We start from the raw sequence: 25,152 nt of genomic DNA on the forward strand, positions 1-25,152 counted from the left end.
ATTTCATACATTTAAAGCCCAAGGAGATACTGGTGCAGGTGGGATTACTGGCAGCAGTCATGGAAGGACATGCCTCAGAGTCAGTTGTGCTGTCACAACAAGTCTGGCTTTGGTACCAGAGCTGGCTCTGTTATCTTTTTGGGTAGCAGACACTGCCAGATGCAGGCATTGCCTCCTATCTAACACAGTGAGAAGCGAGCCAGTTACCTGAATCTATGCTCATCATGTTAATTGTCGGTGTGAAAGTACAAGCACATTTACAGCAGGGTGCTGCAGGCAGCCTGGCTCGATGTGCACTCACTCTCCCAGAAACCTGCCCAAGCTCCATTTGCAGCACTTTGCACACAGGCACTCAGATTTCCTACCTCTCTCAGTTTCGTGTCACTGAAGCCCAGTTATCAAGCCCAATTATTATCCAGAAAGCTGACGTATTTTCTGTCTGAAATGATACTCCTTGTCCGTGTGAGGGAGGTGACAAAGTGGTTTGCCCAGGACAGCTCGTTTGGTGGCACATGGCTGACACCTGTTGACTTGGCTGTGTGCTCAGCCTTGCCACACGGGCAGTTTGCGTGGCTCTAACCACAGCACTCATGGTATTTCTCTCCATTTGCTTGCTACTTTTTAATTACTACTTGTGAAGTATTTTGAAGAAAAAACCCATGCTGGATACACGCTGCAGATTATTACTATCTTTGCTCAGTGTCTCTTGTTGTGGGATATTTGTTCCTAGGTTGCCCAGTGAAGGAATGAAAAAAATTTCCCAGTTTTAACAGCTCGAGGAACACCACCACCACCAAAAAAGCAACACCTGGCATAGAACGGAGGGGATACAAGTTTCTGACATCCTGCTGTGAACTAAAGGAGGCCAGGACTAACAGAGAAGCTCAAAATATCCATCTTCGCAACACAACTCTTAGAGGCTTTGCTCCTCATCACACTGCTAAGATACAGGAAAATCCTTTAGGCTGTACAAAGAAAAGTCAGGAAAAGCTTACACTGCATCTTCTGCACAGAACTGCACTTCAGCTGGCCATTTGCTGGGATCTGGCAGTGAAGATTCCTCTGCAGATGGCTATAGCAGCACCTGGCTGTGTGGGTTCCAAATGGGACCATTGCAAGAGATCAGGCAACCCTGATTTTCCAGCTTTTCTCATAAATTCCTCTGCTGTAAAAATGAATCTATCTTGTGTCTGAGAAGGAGAGTCCTCTGTGAGCTGGTTAGCCTTGTGGAAATCTTTGTGCACTCACTTATTTGGATTCACATTACAAAAAAAGTATCACTGTGAGCACGGTCAGCATCCCTGCAGAGCTTGCTCTGCCTCTAAAAAACAGGAAAAAAAGCATATAATTCCTGTTTACCAGCTAAAGCACTCTGAGCTGGATCACTTTTTTGGGTCACATCTTCCATTGCTTAATTTGCCACTGCTCTTTTGACTACAGCAATTATTATATGCAGGGCTCCCCAGCCTCCCTGCCCCAGCCTGCCCACATAGCCAGGCCTGCCCTATCCCACATGCTGAACCCAGCATTTGCTCCTGTTAGGATTCATGCAGTTGGTGACTGCCCAGCCCTCCCATTTGTCAAGATCTCTCTGCAGGGCCTCTCTACCCCTGAGGAAGTCAACAGCTCCTCCTGTCACGTTATGTACTTGCCTAGCTTATGGTGGATGTTACATCCAGAAGGACACCGAGAGAAAGCTTTGGTACAACTCAGACAAAAGTTAAAACAGCCCTTTCTGTTGCCCCACATTATTAGCTGGCTTATGAAAGCATAGTTTAGGAATCCAAAATGCATCAACCACCGGAGTGTCCAGCTGCAAGCTCTTATTGAACACAAACAGAACAGAGAGGGATGGGAGAAGTCAGTCTTCATTAATTCTACCTTGTTTCTACTGCAATGGGAACTCCAGCAGTGACAAAACTTAGAAAAAAGACAAAATCTGAAGTCACAAACATTAAAATGCTACAAAACCAAAAGAGAATACAGACTTACAGTCCAAAAACTACTTTAAAGGAATTATACAATAATAATGAAAGTAATCTCTTCTCAGAGAAGGGTAGAGCACAGACTGCACGTGTCTCCAGTGTAAAAGGCTGCAAAGTAGCTCTCTACAAAGAGCTTGCAGAAGTGTCTCAGAAATGCAAAACTCCATGCAAATGCAAAGAAAGGGAAAGATCTCATTAGCTACATGGATCATGCCATACTGACTATACCTGTACTTGGAAAAATTACCTTTGGTAGAAGTAATATCATAGTTTGAATGACTCGGATTTTCATTACGCAGGAGCTTCACTGCGCTACTGCAGCAATAGAAAGGCCTTAGAAGAAGTAAAGAATGGCATAATACTCAGGAAGATCTACTCTCACTGTCCCTCCAATTAGGTTAAAAAAAACCCCTCAAATTATACACAAGAGCTATTCCACAATGCATAGAAAAGCTTCATTACATAAACCAACCAAATCAGCATCTAGACAGGAAATATATTTGGGCACCTATGTACTATTTTCACCTTCATGACTTTCAGCAGGGACACCAGACGTGCCTTGTCTGGTATCACACACAGCTTTAGTTGTAATTATCTGAACAGAAAGACAATCAGTTACCTCTTGGGAAATCTCTAGAAGCTGTGATGTCTGGGTTTGAATGCCAGTTGTGTTCAAGTTTCCTGCACAACTCTCAGCAAGTCATTCACTGTGCTGCAGCTCCCTGTTTAAAAAGTTGTTCTACTCTGCATTAGAAATGGGCTTTATAGATCCTGTATATTATTTGTATGAGCTGAGGAGGTGCTTAGTCTTCACTGACAGAACAGGACTTTATTGTGCTAGGCACTGAAGATTGCTGATGATTTTTTTGTCCCTGCTGTCTCTTGATGGTTTCTCATTACAGCCATGTTTGGTGGCAAGAAACTCACTCAAGGCCTCTTCTAATGGGCCTCAGAACTCGTTTTTTTTTTAACTCACCCTCTCCAGTATGGGTCTTCCTGCTCTAGCTTACCAGCAACACAAAGCATCTAATTAATGATTTAATATTTAATTGCAACGTTACAATTTCAGTTACAGTTACAACAGCACTGAAAGTTTCCGGGCTAAGTAAAACTCTCTCCCAGGGAATATTTAAGAATGTACCCCTCAACGAACACTCGCCTGCAAAGCAATTATTCTGTGGATGTGGTAACTGAGCTCTGGTTGGGGAACCATCAACATTACTGAAACAAGGAACAGGCTGTCAGCTGAACAGAAATGCAGCTCTGGTGATCACTTAAATGATACCAACTTAAATGATACCATCAGACATCTCACAATAACGTTTCAAGAGAGAACATGCCTACATCAATGATGAACGTAGTTTTTTGAAGTCTTCATCCCCCATTCACAAAGAACTGGCACATCCCATTCACAAAGAGTGTGTGTGTTCCCTACCTGCAGGCTTGGGAGCCCCAGTTGTTTTGTTCTAAGCTGTTACATCATCTGGAGATGATGAGAGAGAAGGGTGACACTGGCAAAAACTCATGTTTGAAGCAAAAGAAAGTTATGAAGAGAGCAGAGTTCAAATTAGAAAACAACTTAGGTCGTAATTACTGCGCTGCCTCTGCAATCAACAGAGTATTCATGATTTCCATTGATGTAATGGACACTTAGGACAGGCGTTTTTATTTCCTTATGGAAACACACGTTATGCTGCTGTCTTCAGGGAATGTACTGGGCAAGCTGAGACCACGTCAGTCAAAAAATATGTCCTTCACAGGGAGCTGTTTGGAAGCAACAACACCAGTGCTGTGTCCTTGACAGATTTGAGGTGCAATCTCTGCTGTAGTGTAGAAGAAATATTGAAGGTCAGAAGCACTCAGTAACTATGGGAGAGTTAGCAATTGCTCAGCAGCTAGGAAAAAAATAATTAGCCTTGCCAGGGATTTCTGAGGTAATCCTGATGTGCTACGGGACCTATTTTACATCCTGCCTGCTAACAGGATTATATCATCTATCAGAGGTGGCTGCTCTACAAACTCGCTTTTATCATACACACACCAAAGATCAGGTGAGAGGCTTAATAAAACACTAAATGGAACAAAATGCTGAAGAAATAGATATAATTACCTTTGAAGCTTTTTTTCTTGCCTAAGGACGTGTTTTCATTACACAGTCTGCGTTTTAGTGGCACTGAGTCCTTCCTTGCACGGTGTCAACTGAAAAATAATAAAAAATACCACAAGTTTAACGTGCAAAGGTAAAACAAAGCCATCTCACCAAGCACTGCTTGCTGATACCCTAAAACAGCAGGGTAGAGAGAAGTAGAAAAATCTTAGCCTGAAAAATAGTTGCTATCCCTCCCTCATGGTAGGGTAGACCAAATCTTTACTTGAAGAAAATTAGCATAATTTCTTTCCAGTCAACCAATTAAAAAAAAAAAAAAAAAAAAAGGGAGAGCTTTGGAGTCCCAAAGGCTCTGATTATTTTATGCTGAGCTACCACAGCCATTTCTGCCACCATGGGGTAAAGTTACCATGATGCATGTCGTTCTAGATATATTAATAGTGAAACACTAGTCCTACAATTTAATAGGATTAGCTGAAATTGCTGTAATACATTTTACAGATGGGGAAACTGGGACACAGGCAGACTTAATTTTAAGCAACTAAATCCGTATTTTGGCACCAAAGCAACCTGATTCTCAATAGTGCAGAACACTTAACTCCCACATAACAAAAGAGCTACAGTTTCCCCTATTCATTTTTCCTGGGGACAACCACACCTCTCCTAACTCACCGCACTGCTGGAAGGTGATTCAACCAGGGCCAGCAGGAACTCAAGGCCAGGGGCTGCAAACATCACAACAGATCCAAACTCAGGCATGGACCTGCTTCTCAGGGGCTTCCTACAGCTGCTTTATGTACTCTCATGTCCTGCATCCTATCTTTGATCTCGCCTCTTTTTGCCCTCCCTTCTTATCTGTAATGGAGCATCTTTCCCCACATCCCTTCAATTCCTTAATTCCTTTATTTTTTATTGCTATGGGAAAGCAGCACCAAATTCTCAGCCTTGTTTGTGTAGGTCTACGCAGTTAAGCAAAGAAACCCACCAGCAGCACTATTTTCCACTGCCACAAATCTAAAGCATTTTTTCATTACTATAAAGCAAGGCTTACCATCCTCATTACATTACTGCTATACTTCTGGTACCTTAAGCTGTCATAGTTCGTGCTGGTTATTCTTGTGTTCTTATTTATGAAGCTGGAGAAGGAATGCTGCCCATTTCCTGGTGCAGCTCCAGGTGAGCTCCCAGCAGCTGTAGGACACAGCACCAGCACTGCCTTCTGCCCACTCCTGGTATCCGGGGTTCTGTTCCCCCTTTCCTCTATTTCAATAGGCCAGACCAGCATTTTACTTCTCATCTACCAAAGCTATTACAAATCTGTTCAGCTGCAGAACATCCACGTTACCCACTAGACCCAATTTGCCTACTGCAGTCCCATAAAGTGCTGCATCTCTCCTCATCACCGGCCTCCAAAGTGGGGCTCCAGCTCCTTCCACAGCTCCCAACAGCTGGAGTCAGAGAAGAATCTGTGACACTTTGATGACCTCCTCCTCCCCCCTCCAGCAGAAGTCCTGCTGACCATTGGTGACATCTGTCAGTGCTCAGCTCCTGTGACGATGCAGATATCCCAAGTGAAACATTGCATCAGTACCACTTTTGTCCAGCATCGTTACAGGACTGAGTGCCTGCTGAAACCAAATCTCTTGCTTACACAGGGTTAACTAGAATGGAATCTGACAGCTCCTTTGCTCTAGAGGTTTCCTATACCGGCTGGTTAACAAATACAGTAAATAAGCTTACAATTGCACTTTTTCTTGCAACTGTCATGTCTGAGTCCTCTGAAGATTAAGAAGCAGGAGGTTAATTGTATATTCATTGGTTACCATCTCTGCTTCTCTAACCAATATTGCAGGGTAAGAACAGGTGTTACAACTCCTCCATTCCTGCCAGCTCCTGCTCCCTTACTCCAATGCAAACAACCTGGAAGAACACAGCATGCAACTGCATCCTCCAGAGGCTTCTCCCACCCGGAGCAGCCACGGTCCCCCCGAAAGCATTCCAGATGGCTGAAAGCAGTGCTGCTCACACCCAACTGCAGAGCAGCCTGCTGACTCCTGCAGAGAGCTTCGCATCCTCCGTCAGTAACTCAGCTCCGTTGTGTCAACATATTTAGTCATGAATACTGTACATTAGATGAGCACGCTCTCTTGTCAAGCAGTTAGAGCTAATCCTCCTACAGAGCAACAGCAGTTCATGCAAATGCATATAAAGCTAAATGACATTTTTTTGTATGGGTGTAATAAGTATAGAGAAGAGAGTAAGTGGGATCCTTCCTTGTAAGTGGCAATTAACACAATTATTACAGATAACCTGTCAGAAACAACAAAAGAAAATAAACACAACCTAGTAGTGATTATTAAAAGCACTGTGCCTTATGTGGATGCCTCTATTTGTGGAAGAGAGGTAGGAGTAAGGAACTGGTCCAGTCCAAAAACCCTCCGCACAGGAGGCAGCGGCTCCCTTCAAGCAGTGGCCTTGCAAAAGAGGAGGCAGCAGGTGTTCCAGGCTACAGTCCAAAGTCAAAATCATTGGGAGCTCCCATGGATGGAGGGATTTAATGTCACAGCAGTGCAGTGTGGCTCCTCCCAGAACAGCTCCTAGGGAAGTGTTTTTCACCAGATCAGAAATCTGAGCTAGATGAACTTTCCCTAGCCCTCAAAAACTTATCAGTTTCATGTGGCATTTCAGCACAGCCTCCATCCTACTTAAATAAGACCCCCACTTATGTACGTAAAGTCAGGTTCTTCACTTCTAATTTACAGAGTAGTCGTTATAGAAAATGTGCATCATCAAATAAACTGATCTGTAATTACAGATTTACCTACAAATAAGTCCTTATATACTTATCAAAAATCAAATCTGAAATGCAAACACCAAAAGAGAATAAGAGGATATACGACATAAGAAAACAAATAATTAACAGAATAAATATAAGACAGAACAGCACAGAGGAATACAAGCTCTCATAAGCTTCCATTTTACCATCAGCATTTTTATAAGCAAAATATCCAATTTTAGATGAGCATCATAACATTGACTTCTCCAGTAATGTTACTCAGCAATTTAAATTGTTCCTTACAGTTTTAGAAAGAAATCAACTGGAGTTTGGTCCAGAACTTAATGTGATTTAAAACACTCCCATTAAGAACAGAGGATCAGCACAGACTTCTGGAAGCACAAAACTATTTGGGTCCACCTTTATACTACAAAGCAAATGTCACTACTGCTGTAAAAAGTCCAAAGCAACCTCAAACTCTACTGCAAAGTAGCGGTGATCAAATCTCTGCAAACAGTACGTTTTGTGGAAGGACAAAGCTTCCAGCAAGATTAGAAGTGAAGGTGAGACAGTATGTGGATACTGACTTACACTGCCGTATTTAGACTCTCCTTGCTTCTGTTTGGTTTGAGTTACGTTTCTCACTTGCTAATATGGCAACAAGAGCAGCAGCAGCAATGAAAGCAGCACCCAGTCTTCTCGATTGTTCCATGCACTCACTGATTTCCTAGCTCGTTACCAACAAACCAATGCAATCACACCTGTGCCCCCTTCTCCCTCCATTCCCCCCTGCGTGTTGCCAGAGTTCGTTATTACATGTTCACAAAACCCTACTCCCACAAATTCTGTTCACAATGCAAACCATTCCTCTCCTATAGGATTTGAAGTAGACATCACTTTACTGATACCAGTGGAAGAATCCTCTACTTTCACTTGCTTTTGTTTAAAAAGATGCAAAGGGAAAAGTTTTCCTCCTACAGCAAACCTTGATTTTTCAATGCACTAATTATCAAAATACAGAATTAAGTAAGGCTCCAGTAAAACACTGGTTTCAGAGTTGAATGAGGAACCTGATTAATAAAGTATCACTGCACCACAGAACAGCTGCAGTTGGAAAAGCCCCCTCAAGGTCATCTGGTCCAACATGCCTGCTCCAGCTCTGCTCCCCAAAGCTGCTCTTCTGGTTGCTTTTGAATTTCTCCAAGGTCACTGTGCTCCTTCTGAGAACTTCTGCCTGTTTAGGACTTGCCTGCATTTTAGACAGAACAATACAAATCAGATTTCTACAGACTCTGCTAGGTCATCTTTGATTTCTCTTTTCTCATACAAGAAAGTTACCATTACAACTTCATTGGAAATTAACTTTTTAGAAAGAGTACAGTCTAAGCATCGAAAACTCTCAGATAGGTGCAAGAAGGCACAAACTACACATCAGAATGTGCTGGGAGAAATCCCAGCATTTTAAACAAGACTACTTCAGAATGAACAGTGCCTCAGGATGTTTGCATCACACCAGGCTCTGGTTCTGAAGTTCTGTTTTTATGGATTTTTTCATTGCTTGCCTCAGCCTTGAGATTCTGCAAAGGAACTTGGTAGAAACTGAATTTTAAGCCTTTATGACCCCTCTCTTTAAAACTTCTGAAACTCAGATCTCCTTAATACTGGTGTATGATTTATGTATAATTTATGTGTGCAAACTCAAGTCACATCTACTGATTTCTGTGCTTAAGGCCAGAGCGGTAACAACATTACTTTCATTTGTAATCTAGTAACAGAGAGAAACAAGGAAGAAATGAGGTCTGATAGCACTGCACAATGCAGCTGTGCAGACAGCCATTCCTTTTGATTCCCATCCATCAGGCACCAGAGGAAAAACATATTAATGCTTTTGGAATAAAACAGACATGACTGCTACAGCCCTCAGAGCTGTCTCCAGTATAATGATCAGAAGAAAAACGTATAGGTTCATTTGCACCACTGTGTTGACAATGGAGGCTCTACCTATTCAAGGATTCACCATCTTTATAGATTGTTTACATATAAAACTTAAGAAGTCATACTTTCAAAATCTGTCTGATCCTTGACTGGATTTACAGTGTCCTTAATTGGACTACAATTTTTCTTCTTTTATTAAAAAAAAAAAAGACTTCAAATTTGCAAGCTACATACCAACAATGGATTTAGCCAGGGAAAAGCCACAGCACCAAAGTTGTTCTCTTTGAATTCCAAATATTGTTCAGGTTCTTTACTAATTCTGCTTGTCACTATAGTACCAAAAATAGCCCATGGAATATTTCAGACATATGCACAATGGCATCTCTGAATGCATATCATTTTCATTCAATTGCAGCTGGATTAACATACCTGTAATGGCTGCAAAGTCTTTCTTAATCCAGTTAAGCTTCAATATCTAAGACCACATAGAATAGAAGAGATTAAATAGTACAAAATCCTAGGGTTATATTCACAAGGCAGTCAATGCAGCAACAGATACTGTCCCAGTGATACTGCACTGTGTGTGCCTTAAGGAATTCCAGCAGAACACTTTGAAGTATCAGGCAGAGTTCAAATACTCAAACCAGAGCACAGATCTATTGGCCCAGGGACCACATTCACAAAATACCCATCCACAATTGCAGGGGTATCACAGTGGATGATCCAGCAGTGATGAAACAACTGAATGTCAAAGAAACGTGGAAAGTTCTGTTGCAATTCAAATGTTCTTCAACATCTACCAACACCCTACACAGGCTAGAGAAGGATTCTTCTCTCAAGGCATAAAATCAGAAATGCAGCAAAACAGCTTAAGCTTGCAAAGGCACATTAAAGCAGAGCTCACAAGCTGTCTGTCAGAATCAAGATGCACAGACTGGACAAAGGCCACAAGTCAATCTATTCTGCACTACCTAGAGAAGAGTTTTGAAGGAACAGGAGCAACAAGGAGGACCATTAATCTTGCATGTGCCAGGCCAGAGAAGTGCTTGTGATTCTGATTCATATTAACAAGGCGATGGAGGCTGCTGTGTCCATGCAGCAGCAAAGACTGGATCCCTCAAACTCTAGTTCCTGTGTCAAGGGCTGCTTGAACATTTTACATAACAGAGATTTTTTAGTGTAAGCAGCAAGAGGAACAGAGCAGCGGTTATTACTGCCCTTGTTCTCACATGAGCACCCTGCTCACCCAGCTGCAGGGCCACTGCCAGCTTTGTGCAGCACAGAGAACTTCAGCTTTGGCCGCTGCCTCACCCTGCTGTCCTCCGTGGTAGAACTGGGTGCAAAGAGCTGAAGTGGGAAATGAAAGAGCAGGAAAAAAAGGCTGAAAAAAACTGCAATTGCAGAACAGGAAGGTTTTGAACAATGCAGAGAACCCTTCGGGCAAGGGCAGGAGAAACTATTGGCTAGTTTGCTAAAGAATCCGGCATTCTAAAAGAGGGAAGCCCAGGCCATCAGATGTCAGTAGTGACTTGGTTACCAACAGCTTGTCTGAAAACCCCACTATTTCCTGGAACCACAGGTGATTTTCTCTTACAGGTCAATACTCTGTCTTGCAGACTCTTATACTTCTACAACAACAAATTTTCGGAACATGTGGTGCACAGCCTAAGTGACAAATGAGAACGAGGAGATGACTTCATAAATCATTTATGATACATTTGGTCATTTTTACACTGCCACGGATTGCAAAAATATTAACAATAAGTGAATGTTGATAGAAAGGTTGTGGGCACATTTGAGTAATTTTATTGTCTTTATAATACACAGCAGTAGTAACATGAAACCAGCTATCAATGTTTAATAAATGTTTTAGCAACACGTTATAAATTATAAATGAGTGACTATATATGCCATATAAAATATGCATAATGTTTTCTGATGTTTGCTAATCGTATGCTACAACTGTTTTAAAAAACTATTAATAACAAAGTGAGTAGAGATAAAAGTTTCCAGATACGTTCAGGAAGTAATTTCTAATTAAACAAGTAAATCTTAAAAAAGCAAATGCAATTATATTGGTCTCTGGCATGCTGTAATTGTTTAATAAGTCTTTCACCCTAAGCTGCGTGCAGAACCACACGCTGTAAGGCTGGGTTCTGAAGAAACACTGAGTAGGAGAAAATTTCCAATTCCTATCCTCTGCTGCTGAGTGGCTTCTTAACTCCACATGTAGTGCCTTAAAGATAGATTTTCCCTAGTATTTTATTGAAAGAATGTCATGATTTTTGTACAGTCTTTGTAGGGCAAGATCTTGGCTGCTTCTGAATGCTCAGGAATCAGCAATACGTTCCTGCTGTATTTGAATATATTTGAATATCTCCGCATTGTTACCATTTGTTCTGAGTACAGTGTGTGCACCTGATGTATTTGGAACACACACATGTACACTGATATCCAAAAGGTGGTCAACTCAGAAGTATTATCTTAAAATTATTCCTTTAATGCACCAGTAAAGAAGCCACAATCTTCATAGCTGGCAGCACTGTAGTTCTCAACTCCAGTGTGGCTAACGAAGAAAGTCAATTACCCAAACATGAGATAATTTGTTCAAAGCAAACAACACGCATTCCTTTTCTATTAGGTTAGAGACTTGATTGCTGGCAGTTTTGGTCCATAGGAACACACTGTGTTCATTACTGCTGGTTCAGCTAGCCAAGGGGAATAAAAAGAAGTTACTACTGCAGACGTATGGACCAAACCATGTTTTTATTCCCTAAAATTAGTCCTCTCTGGGCATCAGTATTTTTCTGACAAATCAAAAACAAACAAGCTAAAAATAAAGGAGAACATTTCATTTCTCTAATGTGGAACATGAATACACGCACCTGCAGACAGCTCTCTCCAAGCCCTCACGGCAAATAGATTTGCTATTCAGAAATGGAACTTGAATCCTTTACAGCTCATGCATCATATTTTACTTCATAATAATTCAAGCTTGTTACAGCAAAGCACAGATTCAAGTCTTTCAAAATAATTTTGATTGCTCTCTATAAAGTTCCAGCCTCTGCAAGGCATTATTAGTAAATGGCTGTGTGTGCCTTTGTCAGCCCCATCCATTTGGCTCAGTTTGGACTGTCAGCAGCAGGAGAAAAATTAATCGAGAGGCTCAAGGCCTCTGAATATACCTCAGAAAAAAATGAGTCACTCACAAGGATGCTTTCTTCTGCCTGCTCTCTAATGGTATTATTGCAGAAGTTTGGACCCACAGGTAATAATTGGAGCAACTTTACAAAATAGACCTTAAAGTAGCTGAATTCATATAGAGTAACATGGAAGTTGTTTGCAAGCATGAAATTTCATTTCATTCTGATCTACTGATTGTGCACTTGCTCCAATTTTCAATTAACCTGCAATGGCACTGCCAAAGTACATGAAACCAAACACGTCCGTGAGCATTTGTGAGATGAGGTCAGTGATTCATCCATAGCATTAAGCTGCTCACCACTGAAAAGCCTGCACGTGTATTAATTCAAAGGCCTTACACCTCCCGCATAAAATCACCATCCACGCCTCCCAGTTTGCCTTCACTAGCTCAGTGAAGGACACGATATTTACATAATTTAAATGGAAGCTAATGCATCTTACACATTAAAATTATACCGGCTCTGTATCCTCCCATCTGGATTAGAGCAGGCAACTTCATTCATGTTCTATTTATGTAAAACCTGCTCAGGAAAACGGCAGGAAGAGAATCAAAAAGGGAAGGGATGATACAACAGGAACTTTCTGCACCTGTTCCATCCCAAAAAAGATTACTGATGACTGAATGACAATCAGTTTTAGACTAGCACACTTTTGTCTTGCTTATCTTTCCACCCCTAGTATTACAACTGGAAACTGCAATATAAATTCTTCCAAAAAAAAAAAAAAAAAAGAAAAGAAAGAAAGAAAGAAAAAAGAAAAAAAGCTGAAATTAAGGAATTGAGGCTGTGCTCTCCTTTCTGCACACATCACAAAGGAAAATGTTACCTGCTGCTCATTTACCTGCCCATCTTTTTACACAATCAAAATGACCTGAGGTTTTCATCTATGCAGAATGAGAGCATTCAGTCCCCATGCTGCAGCACTGAACAACTCCTGGGCAGAGAACATCAAAAAAAATTCCAGACCACAAGGCTAAGGGAAGTGCAGACTTCTGCCACTGCTATACCAGTGACATTGAGTTGCAGATGTATCCACAGCAGAGCTACTGCTATGAATGAGCAGCAGTTCCTAACAAACACATCCTCATTAACAGAATAACTATGAGAATATCAGTCACTTTCTCCTGAAACAAACAAAAATTGGATGAAGATGCAGTTCAGACTGCTGACATGTCTGCATTTATATGCATTCCATTTAGAGGAGTTCTACGGTATTTTTTTTCAGCACCCAAACATGCCAGCACATTGCAGAGGAATCAAATCAGAGCATCCTGTATCTACAATTTGTATCAGACAATGAATAATCCAAGAGGAGTCCACACTTCCCCCATCAGAGATGTAAGCATCATATAGGCTTTTCTGAAGTTGAAGCTTTGCAAGTCTGTCATTTTTAATGTGATCTGAAAGCACCAATCCAAAAATATGTGATTACTTATGATCATTATTAAATGCACCAATTCTAATAGTCTGAATATTTTACTTTAACATTAAGGACCAGTAAACAAACAACGGTTGCTTGCTTATCGCACTGGCAATTCCCAATCTGTAAGAGAACTTCTACCTAATTTCAGCATATGTTTATTGCATGTTTCACCGCTCACCTAATCAGAACTGGGAAACATTTGATTTGAAAATTACCCCAAGAAAGAGAAGATGCATCTCCAAGTGGGATGAGTGTAAGAATCAGCACGGCTCCACGAGCGCACCTCACCATTTCTGGGTAAGGAACTCCCACGGTTACATCTGCACCCCGGTGGCAGCACAGCCACCATGCAGCTCCCATGCCTCACATTTTCCTTCAGAGGACAGCAGGGCACCTCCGAAATCTACTCTGCCTCAGTCTGTGACCTTCTGCAGCGTGAACAGAACTCTAAGCAGATGGTGATAAAGTTGCACAGAACATCTAAGTTACACTCTGATCTGGAGGTCAATCTTATTTTCAATAGCTGTCTCAGCTTCTCACGAGGAAAAAATTCCACTTCTCACAGAAGCTAATGGAAATATTTCCACTCATCTCCACAGGGGCAGGGCTGTCTGCAGTTTCCTTGTTTGTTGCAACACAAAAAATATCTGCAGCATGCTGTAAGTTAAATGATCTTCATTAAACATCAAAAAACATGCAGTAAGCAATGCTGCCCTTTGCTGGTGCAGCTACACCAGTACATAGATCCAGGTACTGCAATGAGAACTGTGTCTAAAGCCAGGCAGCTACAAGCACAGCTCAAAATGTGGCATTCTCACCAAGAAAGGTGCCTAGCAACAAACTGCTAGAGATGAACGGGTGAAAGTGACCCTCTAAGCAACTTTTGTGATGGAAAGAGCCAAGGCTTTAACTTGGTTTTACCTGTGACATCGACCCAGCAAGACAAAGTCAGCCTGAGTTGCTGAAACCACTGCCATACACTGAGCAGCCAGGCAGGGACCTGCGTGTGACTGGCATGGTTAAGAGACAGAACACACACAATCCAGAAGTGGCTCAGGCCAGATATTAGGGTAAGAAAAGCAACAACTGGAATGCAAAGATGTGAACAGCCCGCTGCACACACACGTCATGCTCAACCATTATCAACTTCGCATAATTCCTCCCTCATCCCTCACATCCATTTGTCTTTTCTGATACCTTGCCTATCATTCTTCCAAGCACAGAAGCACACCACTACCACCAGCATAGCTGTGAGAAACAGAAACTGGATGCTGGAAAAACACTGCAGGCTTTTAGTTCCTCAACACCCAGGTTTTCTGGAGATACCTTGCATGAAAGCTAAGGTCTGCTTCCAGCAGCCATCCACAGCCTCCTGATCCCAAACCAGACAAAATAATTACAGAAATCTTATTGTCAATTTCTCAACAGAAAACCTTTCCATAAAGGCAACAATACAACATCAGAACACTTTACTAGAAAAACATTTGTTACTGATCTCATGTTTATAACAAAGGTAGAGTTCTTTCTCTTAATTTAACAGTACAAAATGCTTGTGATCAATGATTCATCTTTTGTTTTGGAATGGATGCATTTTACATTTATCTGAAACAATGGATGGTTTTAAAAAATATATTCTAGTTATTCTGCATTTAATATTGGTTTAGAAAATTTTCTTTATATAATAAAGCAAAATTCTCCATGCATATTCTCTAAGTACCACCCCATGACTGATCAGAAAACACACTTTTCCATTTATGCCAGCTGAAAACAAGAGCTGTACAAACAAAATCCTCCAAACTTACTCAAATCAGTACAGCTGGTGTTCTGGGGAAACCTACCTGCATGAACAAGATTGCAGGGTCAGCAGCAGACAAACATTCCTAGAATACAAGGCAAAGAACTGCAGTGGCTTTGGCTTCAACAGCCTCTTTCTAGTCATTTAAGTCATTTAATAGCCACTCTTTAAACCCTTTTAATCCCTTTTTTCCCCTTTTACCATACCTTGTAACAAAATACACTGTGAGTACAATGCCAAGGTCCACGTTTTCCCAAGTAAGTCATTCCTCAGATCCCACCACTTGCTTTCCTTCCATCACACAGGACTAAAGCCAGGGAGGCTTTTATGCCCTCCATAATGTAGTGTCTGACTCCACACAAATCTCTGCCTTTCCCAGTACTAATCAATACAACACTAAAAGGTGTCACTGCTCATGTATTTGTGCAATCCTGCTGCTGACCTCTTTGTTATTCCATTCTCCTTTGCTTGAGGAACAGTCCCCTTAAATCCATTATTTATCAGGCCCACAAGGACTTCAGTAATAAGTGCACTGAGATTTGTGTCTTCTGGGCCAAAATGAAATCCTGTAACACAAAAAGTTTTCTGTTCACACCTCATTTCCCAATTTCTTTTGAAGTCCTTACAAAACATCCGAAGTTCTGGGTGAGCTAAGATTTGATAGCTCTTTGTCAACACGTAACTGAAGTCGTCCCATTCGAAATAAGAAATCCATCGCTAAAGGCAATGAGATGGCATTGTCTCTTCCATAAGTACCAAGTTACCTAAGCCCTCAGAGGTTTATTTCCAGCCACCTGCAACACCTCTATCTAATTATATCCAGCTCCACAAGAGTCTTCACACACCATTTCTAATGTGCTGCGAGTTCATCTCCAGAAGTGATCTAAGTTAGTGACAACGGACAAAACACTGCATTTGATCCTTCAGAAGTGTTAGCAGAGCTCACCATTTCTGGAAGGAAAAATAATTCAATAGAGAAACTTTAGTAGTGGGAATGAGGCGGCTTTTAAAAGATTCAAGATAGCAAGCCAGATTCCCCATTGTATTCTCCCATTTCTCTGGTTGCAGTAGCATAGAGAAAGGTCTCCATGGTGAATTAGGACTCTTATCTGTACAACTCCTATGTGAGAAACGTGTTTTTTATCAAAGCCTCTTTGGCATTGCTGTGCTAGCTTCGAGCAGCCTCCAGGTACAAGCAACACAATTGGTCAACAGGTTGTTTGTGGTAGATATCCATGAGCAGTTCAACAGCAGACAGAAAACTAAGATTCCTGCATTGCCTGTTAAAGCAGCAAACTTTTTCCAGTTAGTTCAAGAGCTTTGACACATTAGGAATTATAAAAGAGTCTACTGGGGAAAAAAGGAACAAGCAACAAAACAAAGCCAAGGAAAACCTCCTGCAAATACATTTTTATTGTTGTGTTGTTGTTTTTTTTGTGCCCCACTGAAGATGTGAGAGCGTAAGGAATTAAGGCCATGCCAATGCCTCCTGCAAGTCTCTCTCTCTCAAAAAAAAAAAAAAAAAAAGGCAAAAAATCCACATCAACCAAGCACATTTTGCAAGCAAATAAACCCAAGAACATTAACATAAACAGTAACCAAATAAAAACCTTCAAGGGCTGCAATGGAGAGCTCACTTACAAGTCTGCTGAGATTACAGTTAGAAGCTTGTTTATTTATTTATTTTTTGTTTCAGCTAGAATATGAGTGCTGGCAGGGAGCGGGTTTAAGGATCAAGTGGATGCTCAGCTCAGTTCCAAGCAACTTGGTGTGTTTCTTCTCCAATGCCAATGTTGCAAAAACATGTTTACTGTATACATTTCCAGCACAGTAATGTTTCGAGAAGAAAGCAGGGCAATTATGCCCTCAAGCAGTTTTGCAATTTCATATTTAATCTTATGAAATACACTCTTTCAGTTTAACAAATCAGCTCTAAATTGCCAATCAAGTCACTCCAGGAAACGAGGCTCTACATCTCAGCCTTGCAAGAAGTAATTTACCAATTAAAGCCAAAGAGTGACAAAAATAATTTAGGTAAGCTTTCTTGGAATATATTCTTTTGACTCTGTGCAAAAATCAAGGAAAGAACCATCACCATTATTTGTTGCACCTCCTATGAAAGCACTATGCAAATGACTGTTTAAGTAGCTCAATCAAGACTGCAAAGCCAAGCTCTCCAAGCTACAAAAAGCCAGAAACAAGCTGATCTGAGCAACCATAGCCCAAGTCCTTTGCAATGCAGGAAACATGTGGGATTTTAACCAGTCTAGCACACATACTGCCTGGTGCCCCATTTCTGAGACCTTCTGAGCAGCAGTTGATATGACTCAGTCATGGTCTGCTTTCATGCTTCGTGTTGCATAGCACACTCTGTATTCAAACACGTGGATTTTGTTAGCAAAACAGTCATGTTTTGGGAAACCAGCTTTAGAGTTTTAAGTCACGTACGAGGAAAAAGAAAGAAACTTTGAAGAATCTTTTCTCATCAAAGCTAAAAGCATCTTACCAACCTCCTCTTCAACACCAACCTCATCTCCTTCTATGACTGAGTGACCCACACGGTGGAGAAGTGAAGCTACACAGACTGTCAGTAACAAGCTCTGTCTTCAAAGCGAAGTAACCTTAAACCCAGCCAAGGCGCAAGAGGGAGATGACTTGGAGTTAAGGATCACCCTCCTGCTGTAATAAGCAACGCCCAGCCCTGCAAGCACTGCCATGGGCAGCAGTGCTGCTGACTGGAGAAACCTGTGGCCATGGTTGTGCAGGAGCCAACTGGTGGGCACCACTGCAGTTCACTACAACAGCATTAAGGAGAGAAAACTTAGAAAAGTAGGATGACCTAAAGCCTGTTTTTTGAGCTATACAATACACTCCTCCAGCCATTACAAGGATTGACGCTAGACACTGCACTGACATACCTACAGCTGCCTAAAAAAGCAGCTAAAAATAACACCGTTCTCAAAGTTAACATTTCTCTGTAATGGAAAAATAGACAGCATTAGCAGCGTTACTCCTGACCTTTAACATTATGTGCCTGAAGGGCACAAGTTACCTCACTCTTCTAAAGAAGAAAATTTTCAGCCTCCTCATTTGCAGGTCTCTGAGCACATCCTGCAACCTGATGACTAAAAAAGTCAGGAGGCAGAGTGACCAGGCCCTGTGGCACATACAAACCACCTTCAGACTGGGACTTCATTGAAGAATTCCTCTCACTCCTCACAGAGGCCACATAAGGGCCTCCTTCAGTGTTGACTGTAAGATGGAAATTCATATTCTTTCTTTCCTCAGTATTTAATATGTCCTAAACCACCATGAACAGAAGTCCTTGATACTGCTTAATATCATGCATTTCCGTGATGGCAGGAAATCTTTAGAAGGATCTCAAAGGGAAGAAGGGGCTGTGAAGGTGTGCAGACAAATGAAGCAATGGGGTACAGACTGAGCACAAGGGAGGCACTGCTCCACACCCCACACAGAGGATGCAGTTAAGAACTCCTCACCATAGGACACCATTAAGTGTCCATTAAAATCTGAGACTTGTGAAGGCTCCAATTTAAATCTAACCAGAGTCCAGAAGTCATTTACCATCCGTGAGGTTTGGATTCCAGCTAATTAAACATGATTATTGATACCATGACTGAGCATACTGCCAGGACTGTCTATTGCTGCTGTTAACTGCAACATTAATCTGCCTGGGTAGCTTAAAATGACTGAGCCCTGAAACACGTCATATGCGTGTCAAAGCAGAAAAAGTAGAGGAGATTAATCCTTTACCAAAACACACACAAAAAAGCTTCTACACAGAACCATAATGCTTGCTTTTTTTTTTTTTTTTTTTTTAACTGAAAGCACTAAAAAGGCAGATATTTGTTCAGACCATTTCAAAGATGACTAACAGCACTCCAGTGCTTTTATTCATCCTTGCTAGGCTTCACTGTGTATTTCCCCATTCAGGTTACAGCTAAAAGAAAAGTTTGACAAACATCTGTTATGACAGAAAATAAGTTTGACAGAACAGTCCTGATCATGGTAATTTCTCCATAGCCAAACTGCCTCAAGAAAAATGAAGGGTCAGTATTTCAAAAAGGTTTATTTGCTGAAGATTACTTTAAAAAAAATAAAAATAAAAATCTAAAAAGCCTGACAGCCTTTCAAGTATTTATACAGGTGCAGTTTACAGGTTATAACACATGACATTACCGAGGTGTTCTGCCCTCTGAAAGAACTCTGCCTTATTTTTACAATTTAGTATTCACTGCTGAGGTGTTCGTGCTTGTACAGCATTGTCAGGTTCAAATGAGGAGCTAGATGGTCCAAGACAACCTGTCTCTGGTGAATAGAAGTAGTAAAATATTGAAGCCTCCAGAAAAGTAGTAAAGATGCACATTCCGTATTTGCTGGCTATTATCTATATTTCAGTGTTACATGAATTGCAATATTTGGATACGGGATCGGTCTTTCTGAGCCTAAAAAAGGCTGCAAAATATTTATATTTATTATTCCATTTATTATTCCAGTGCATTAGACTGATTTTAAATGTTATTAGCAATAATTAATGCACAGAGTTGAAAAAAAGAATTGCAAATCATGCCTCGTTGTAACATTCCCATACCAATTATTGTTCAGTGGAATTACCATGGGCAGCTGAAAACACTAAGAATAACAATGCTGCATCAATGAAAGTACTGGGTGGAAATGAAAAATAAAAATTAGCTACACAATATGGATTAAATGATAGTGAAATAAAGATTTTCAGTTGTACAAAGCCCCCAGAACTCAGGGAACTTCTCGTATATTTTAACAAATACTCCTGGTACCAGACAGCGAGCTGCTGAGAGAAGAGAGGCATCATTCACATCAGCTATTCCACTGTAAAATTCTATCAGAAACTCTGGTGTTACCACAGTGAACACAGATGAGAAAGTCTGTGCTGATAGAGCACCAGTCTCAGCAGAAAACTTCTGGGAATGGAGTCAGCACGAGAACAACAGCTTTGTTACGTGCCTGAATTTTCAAGCACGCCCAGCACCAGCCTTTTAACAGGTACACTGCAACATTTATTAACTTACCATCACCAGCTGAATAGGAGTTTGAGAGACAGAGAGGGTCTTAGTGATGTTTTCCTTTGGCCATTTCCCCTTTGCCACACGCTACATTCTCTTCCTGTTATTTGACTGAAGGCCAAAAGTGATATAGATTTTAATTTTTACTATAGATTTTAATTTTTACATTGTTAAGAATAAATTATGTGTTCCTACCAATGCACTCCATAATGGGTGACTTCTGCTGCACTTATGGAGAGCTTAAAGCTACACATTTCATTTCTCCTGCACCATTACCTTAAACTGCTTCCTTCCCCTGCCAGCCAAAGCAGTCCCAACCTGTTTACCTCACTGTCTCCATCTGTTTGCACAGACGCTTCCAGATTTCCCATTCACCTGCTAAACCTACACAGCATTTGCACAGAGAAGAGCAGACATGGGAAGCAGGAATCAACATCAGCTTTGCTGATGTTTTCCAAGTTTGTGTTTGTCAGAAATGCTTTGGGTAATGCATTTTTTTCAGTCTCATCTATGTCTTGTAAGCACAAAAATTGTTACCTGAAAATTGTTCACTTAGAATCTAACTTTGACACAGAAACGAACATTTTCAGATGCAATTCAAAAAGCTGTGCATGGTCTTCTCAAAACTTTTTTTCTTTAGTTCTTATTAGTAACACAGCCACCACAACACTGAAAAACCCACCTTGCAAGAAGGCAGCTGAAGAGCAGTTATAGCCAACATACATACACACTCCCCAGGTTTGAAATGAATAACCAAGATGGTGGTGAAGCAATACACTTAGGACTTCATAAAAAGACAAGAGTAAGACATCTTTCTCTGAAGTGTTTTGATTTTGAAGGAACTGTGCTAAAAACCATCAATAGGCAAATAAACTTTCAGAATTCTTCAATACTAAAAGTCATTAAGAGTAGCTGAAGTACTGAGCAGGATGTAGCAGCTTATGACACTGCTGCAGTTCCTCTGCAGCTCCGTAAGCCTTTAAACTTACTTAATGCAGAGAATAAGCATGCCATGAATTATGTATGTTTAGGGAAATTTTAATTACAGTTGCCAATACACAGACGTAGGAGAACTTCATGCCCTTTTTCATGTAAGTGGAAGTACTGCACAAGCTCAGACCTTTGAACACTCTGAACTCAGATTTGGAAACTTGTACACTAACCAAGAGCAAATGATGGATGCCACGCACCCCTGAGAAGGGAAACATAAGATTGCCCAGTTGGTGCTTGTGACGTTCCAACCACTTCAGCACTGTCAGTCATCAAACACATCCCAAAAGTCTGGAAGATATCTTGGCAGATTTTCTACCAAAACACTTAAAATCAGCTCGGCTGCTTACAGAAAAAAACTTGGTGGAAATCTGAGGAAGAAACACAATCCCCAGTGCTAAAATAATGAAGCCAAAGACATGTGGAAGGGTTAGAGGGAGAAGCAACGATCCCATTTTCAGTGTTTACCATTTGAGCCTTACTCTGTTGTATTGATTTTATGTTGTAACAATTTAAAACAAATAGCCTAAAAGTCAATGGTTGCAAAACAACGGTCACCCTGGAATAGATGTTCAGCATGGGACTGAATGCAATGTTATTGACTGGATCTCAACTATAACACAGTATAGCTCTACCAGTAGGAAAGTTGCTGGGCCTCCTGCACCAGTGGACAGGTATTCTCAACTGGAAAACCACACACAAGGTTTGCTCAACTACTTTAAAGACTGCTAGTGATAGAAACTCCTTGCAGTTGTTCTATTCTCCAGGGCACGCAGACATGCTTGCCATAGATTGACAAATGTGAATTAAATATGTCTGTTAGTCCCATGAAGGAACTCTCATTGACATAAATTCAGCTTTGGGCTTCCAGGTGAGTTGTTCCAACAGCAGGGAGTAAGACATTTGCTCTTTCTCTGTCCCTGCTGTTTGTTCCATCTCTATGCTGCAGTGAGCTGCCACCTTAGAGATATCAACATATCTCTGTGCTGCTCTGGGAAACAGGGCGAGGAGGAGAGAAGGGCAGGGAGGTAACTGTGACCCCTGTGCTGACAGTTCTCATGGCAGCACAAGGCTCAGGTGACAGGACTGGTATTCACTGATGCACGAAGGAGGAAACAAATGGAAACAACATTTTTGAAACTGCATTTTCCAGTAGGAAAAAACTTTCTAAACTACTCTGGGCATGCCAGTGTTAACTATCGTTCTGAACTCGTTCTTAACACTCAGCACATCTCTTCCTAATGCTGCTATTGTTCATTTCATTAAGGTAAAAGTAATTATGGATTTGCATGCTTTTCCCCTTACCTTTATTCACAATTCTAGCAGGTAATACGAGGTGCCAAACAGCCACTAATTGAAAATTGATTTTAGGCTCAATTAAATGGCTAGCCCAGGAGGTGAGTCTACATGGAGAAATCTCATCAGCTGACTCTTTCCCTGTGAGCATCCATACTGAATTTCACTGACATAATCAGTATCTATAATAGGAACAGTAGCAGATGTAGATAATGTCTACGGAATATAGATAATGAAAACTTCAGCATTTAATTGTTAAGGAACAGAAGATACACTTACATAATCTCAGGTGTTACTTAACATTGTGACAGCAACATTTATGATGGTCAAGTGATGTTAGACTTGAAAGATGAGCCCAAACTCAAACTTGTCTGCTGCTTTAACAGACTCTGTTTGACATCACAGCCCTTGAGCAAGAGCTAAACAGTGAAACAGTGATGAATGTTTTGACATTTATTTTAATAATGAGATTCATAAAAGCTTATTATAAACTTAAGAAAAAAATACATGATTGTATTTCACATTCCCTTTTGTCTATCACTGAGGATCCAAACCAGAAGCACCTCAACCTTTCTCTCCTAAATTGAACTTCAAAAAAATATCAGTACAAAACATGAAGAAATCATACAAAAAGATACAATCCACACTGAGGTTGAACAGATCTGACTGATACGGGCAATACAGTGCTACTGTCAGTATTGCTGAATATTGGACATACTGTCACATGGCTAAACATTCCTGGTAGTTTAAGTTCAGGGGCTCAAATTGAGCAGATTTCAGTTCAATAAAAGGACAGGGGGTTATACTCAGTGTACGTCTGCTTTACTAACAGCACATCTAAGGACCAACGCTGATATGCTTTGCTGGCCAGAATAGCATTCTGGCAGCTAGACAAGACTGTGGTAATCTGCTCTGTCCATAGGGTAGTGCAGCAAAGTACACTCTACAGTGAATTTTCTGTAAAGGAAAAATTAAAGTCAAAATTGCATGCAAAAAGTAAACATGTTGGCAGCAAGACCTCTGAGAATGCTATTGGAATGACAATATATAACTAATAATATCCAGTGATATCCAAACTAGGTTAAAACCCATTGCTGGGGTCAATCAGCAAGTTCTGTTGTTATCTGCAGATTTTCACTCCTTTAGGCAAGTGAAAGTTTCAGCCTTAGAAGCCTTAGATCCTTCCTCTTAATGCAAGGGATTAATCTCCAAACACTGATCTGTTTCCTGTATAGGGAGGAACGCAGTTCACCTTTTAATGAAGTTACTCAATACTGCTGTATATTCTGATAAAACTGCTCATAACTCCACATGCCTTAATTATGTATTGTATCATCAGTGGCGCTCAGTAGCTCTATTGTGAAGGAATGTGGTTTACAGCCCAAGGCAAGCCATTGAAAATGCTGTAATATTCATCCTTTAACATGAGGAATAAAGTTAATGTAGGTAGTTCTTTAGATATCAGGGAAGCTGCTCTGCTCGCAGAATGATATGGAGATAAGTATTCTCATGAAGAGTAGCAAATGCTTGGAAACCAACTACAGAAAAGCCTAATCAAGGCACCCTTAGTGGTGGAATTAAAGCTATTGTCATACTATTCTCTGTCTTATGCCAGCATCGTGGCACTTATGAATTACAGCACCATAAGAATGGAAAAGGCTCATCACCAGATGAACTTGAGATTCTGCATTTGATTATAGGGAGTAATTACATTAATCAGTTCTAGACGTTATACATGGGCAATGGAGAGCTGTAGGGGAATTCTGGGCATTTACATGAAAGGACAGGTCAGGGCAGAAGGACACGTCAATTCCAGCTTCTGTAATCGGAAGGCCAAGTAGCTCAACTTGAGCACCTGAGTTAGGTTTCTTTGCACTACTGCAATTCTTAGACATACTTCTAGAAAAGGAAATTTATCTCCTTAGAAAAAAAACCCACAGCCTAAGCCTCCATGCTTTTTTGCATCTTCTGGTTTTTAGCTGAATCTTCCCTTTCACAAACTGTCTAGTGCATCAGAAATTATATTAGATGAAAACTAAGCCTGTCTTCCATCCCATATTTGTGCAGCACCTAACACAACAGGTGAGATGTGCTGGAGGTCTCCCAGTGCTACTGCAGTCAAATGAAGTTGCAGGGGCAGGAAAAGCAGATCACATTGGCAAATGAGGTAAGCAAGACTTTGTGAAAGGGACAGACAAGAAACAAAATATATAACAATATAGTTAAGGCTATGCACAATCCTTACATAATACTGAGTCTACATTTTATAACAGCACCATGCATTTTTATATTGGAAACAGGCTCTATTCCAGAACAATGAACAAACTCTGCTTTCTACCCCAGCAGTGGCACCAGTAGGATCGGTTGCAATTTATGAACGTCATTCATTCCATCAGAATATGTACATTCATAATGTCTTAACCACTTGCCTGCTGTAAAGGTGTTCGTCATCAATATTCAAGTCAAGTGCAACTCATATCATTTCTAAATTTCACATTTCCCAGGCTGGCTGTGCATTAATAACCTGTGTGTTCTCTTCAGCCGCATTCATTTCCCCCATACCAGAATCAATACCCACA

General features: G+C 40.9%; 1 protein-coding gene across 5 annotated transcripts in view; it reads right to left on the reverse strand.

Moving 5' to 3' along the window:
* The window catches only part of TOM1L1 (target of myb1 like 1 membrane trafficking protein), a 512,416-nt gene that overhangs the window by 374,793 nt on the left and 112,471 nt on the right, over window positions 1-25,152 (reverse strand). For 4 of the 5 annotated variants that reach the window (XM_090122138.1, XM_090122135.1, XM_090122136.1 and 1 more), the window contains one exon: window positions 4,096-4,184. The gene's annotated coding sequence lies outside the window, so the exon portion shown is untranslated. Of the gene's footprint in view, window positions 1-4,095; window positions 4,185-7,962; window positions 7,978-25,152 lie in introns of those variants that run through there. The other variant, XM_090122139.1, reaches the window with a different exon arrangement.

This window comes from Phasianus colchicus, chromosome 20 (assembly GCF_987193195.1).
Source record: "Phasianus colchicus chromosome 20, bPhaCol1.hap1.1, whole genome shotgun sequence".
In the NCBI taxonomy this organism is placed as follows: domain Eukaryota; kingdom Metazoa; phylum Chordata; class Aves; order Galliformes; family Phasianidae; genus Phasianus; species Phasianus colchicus.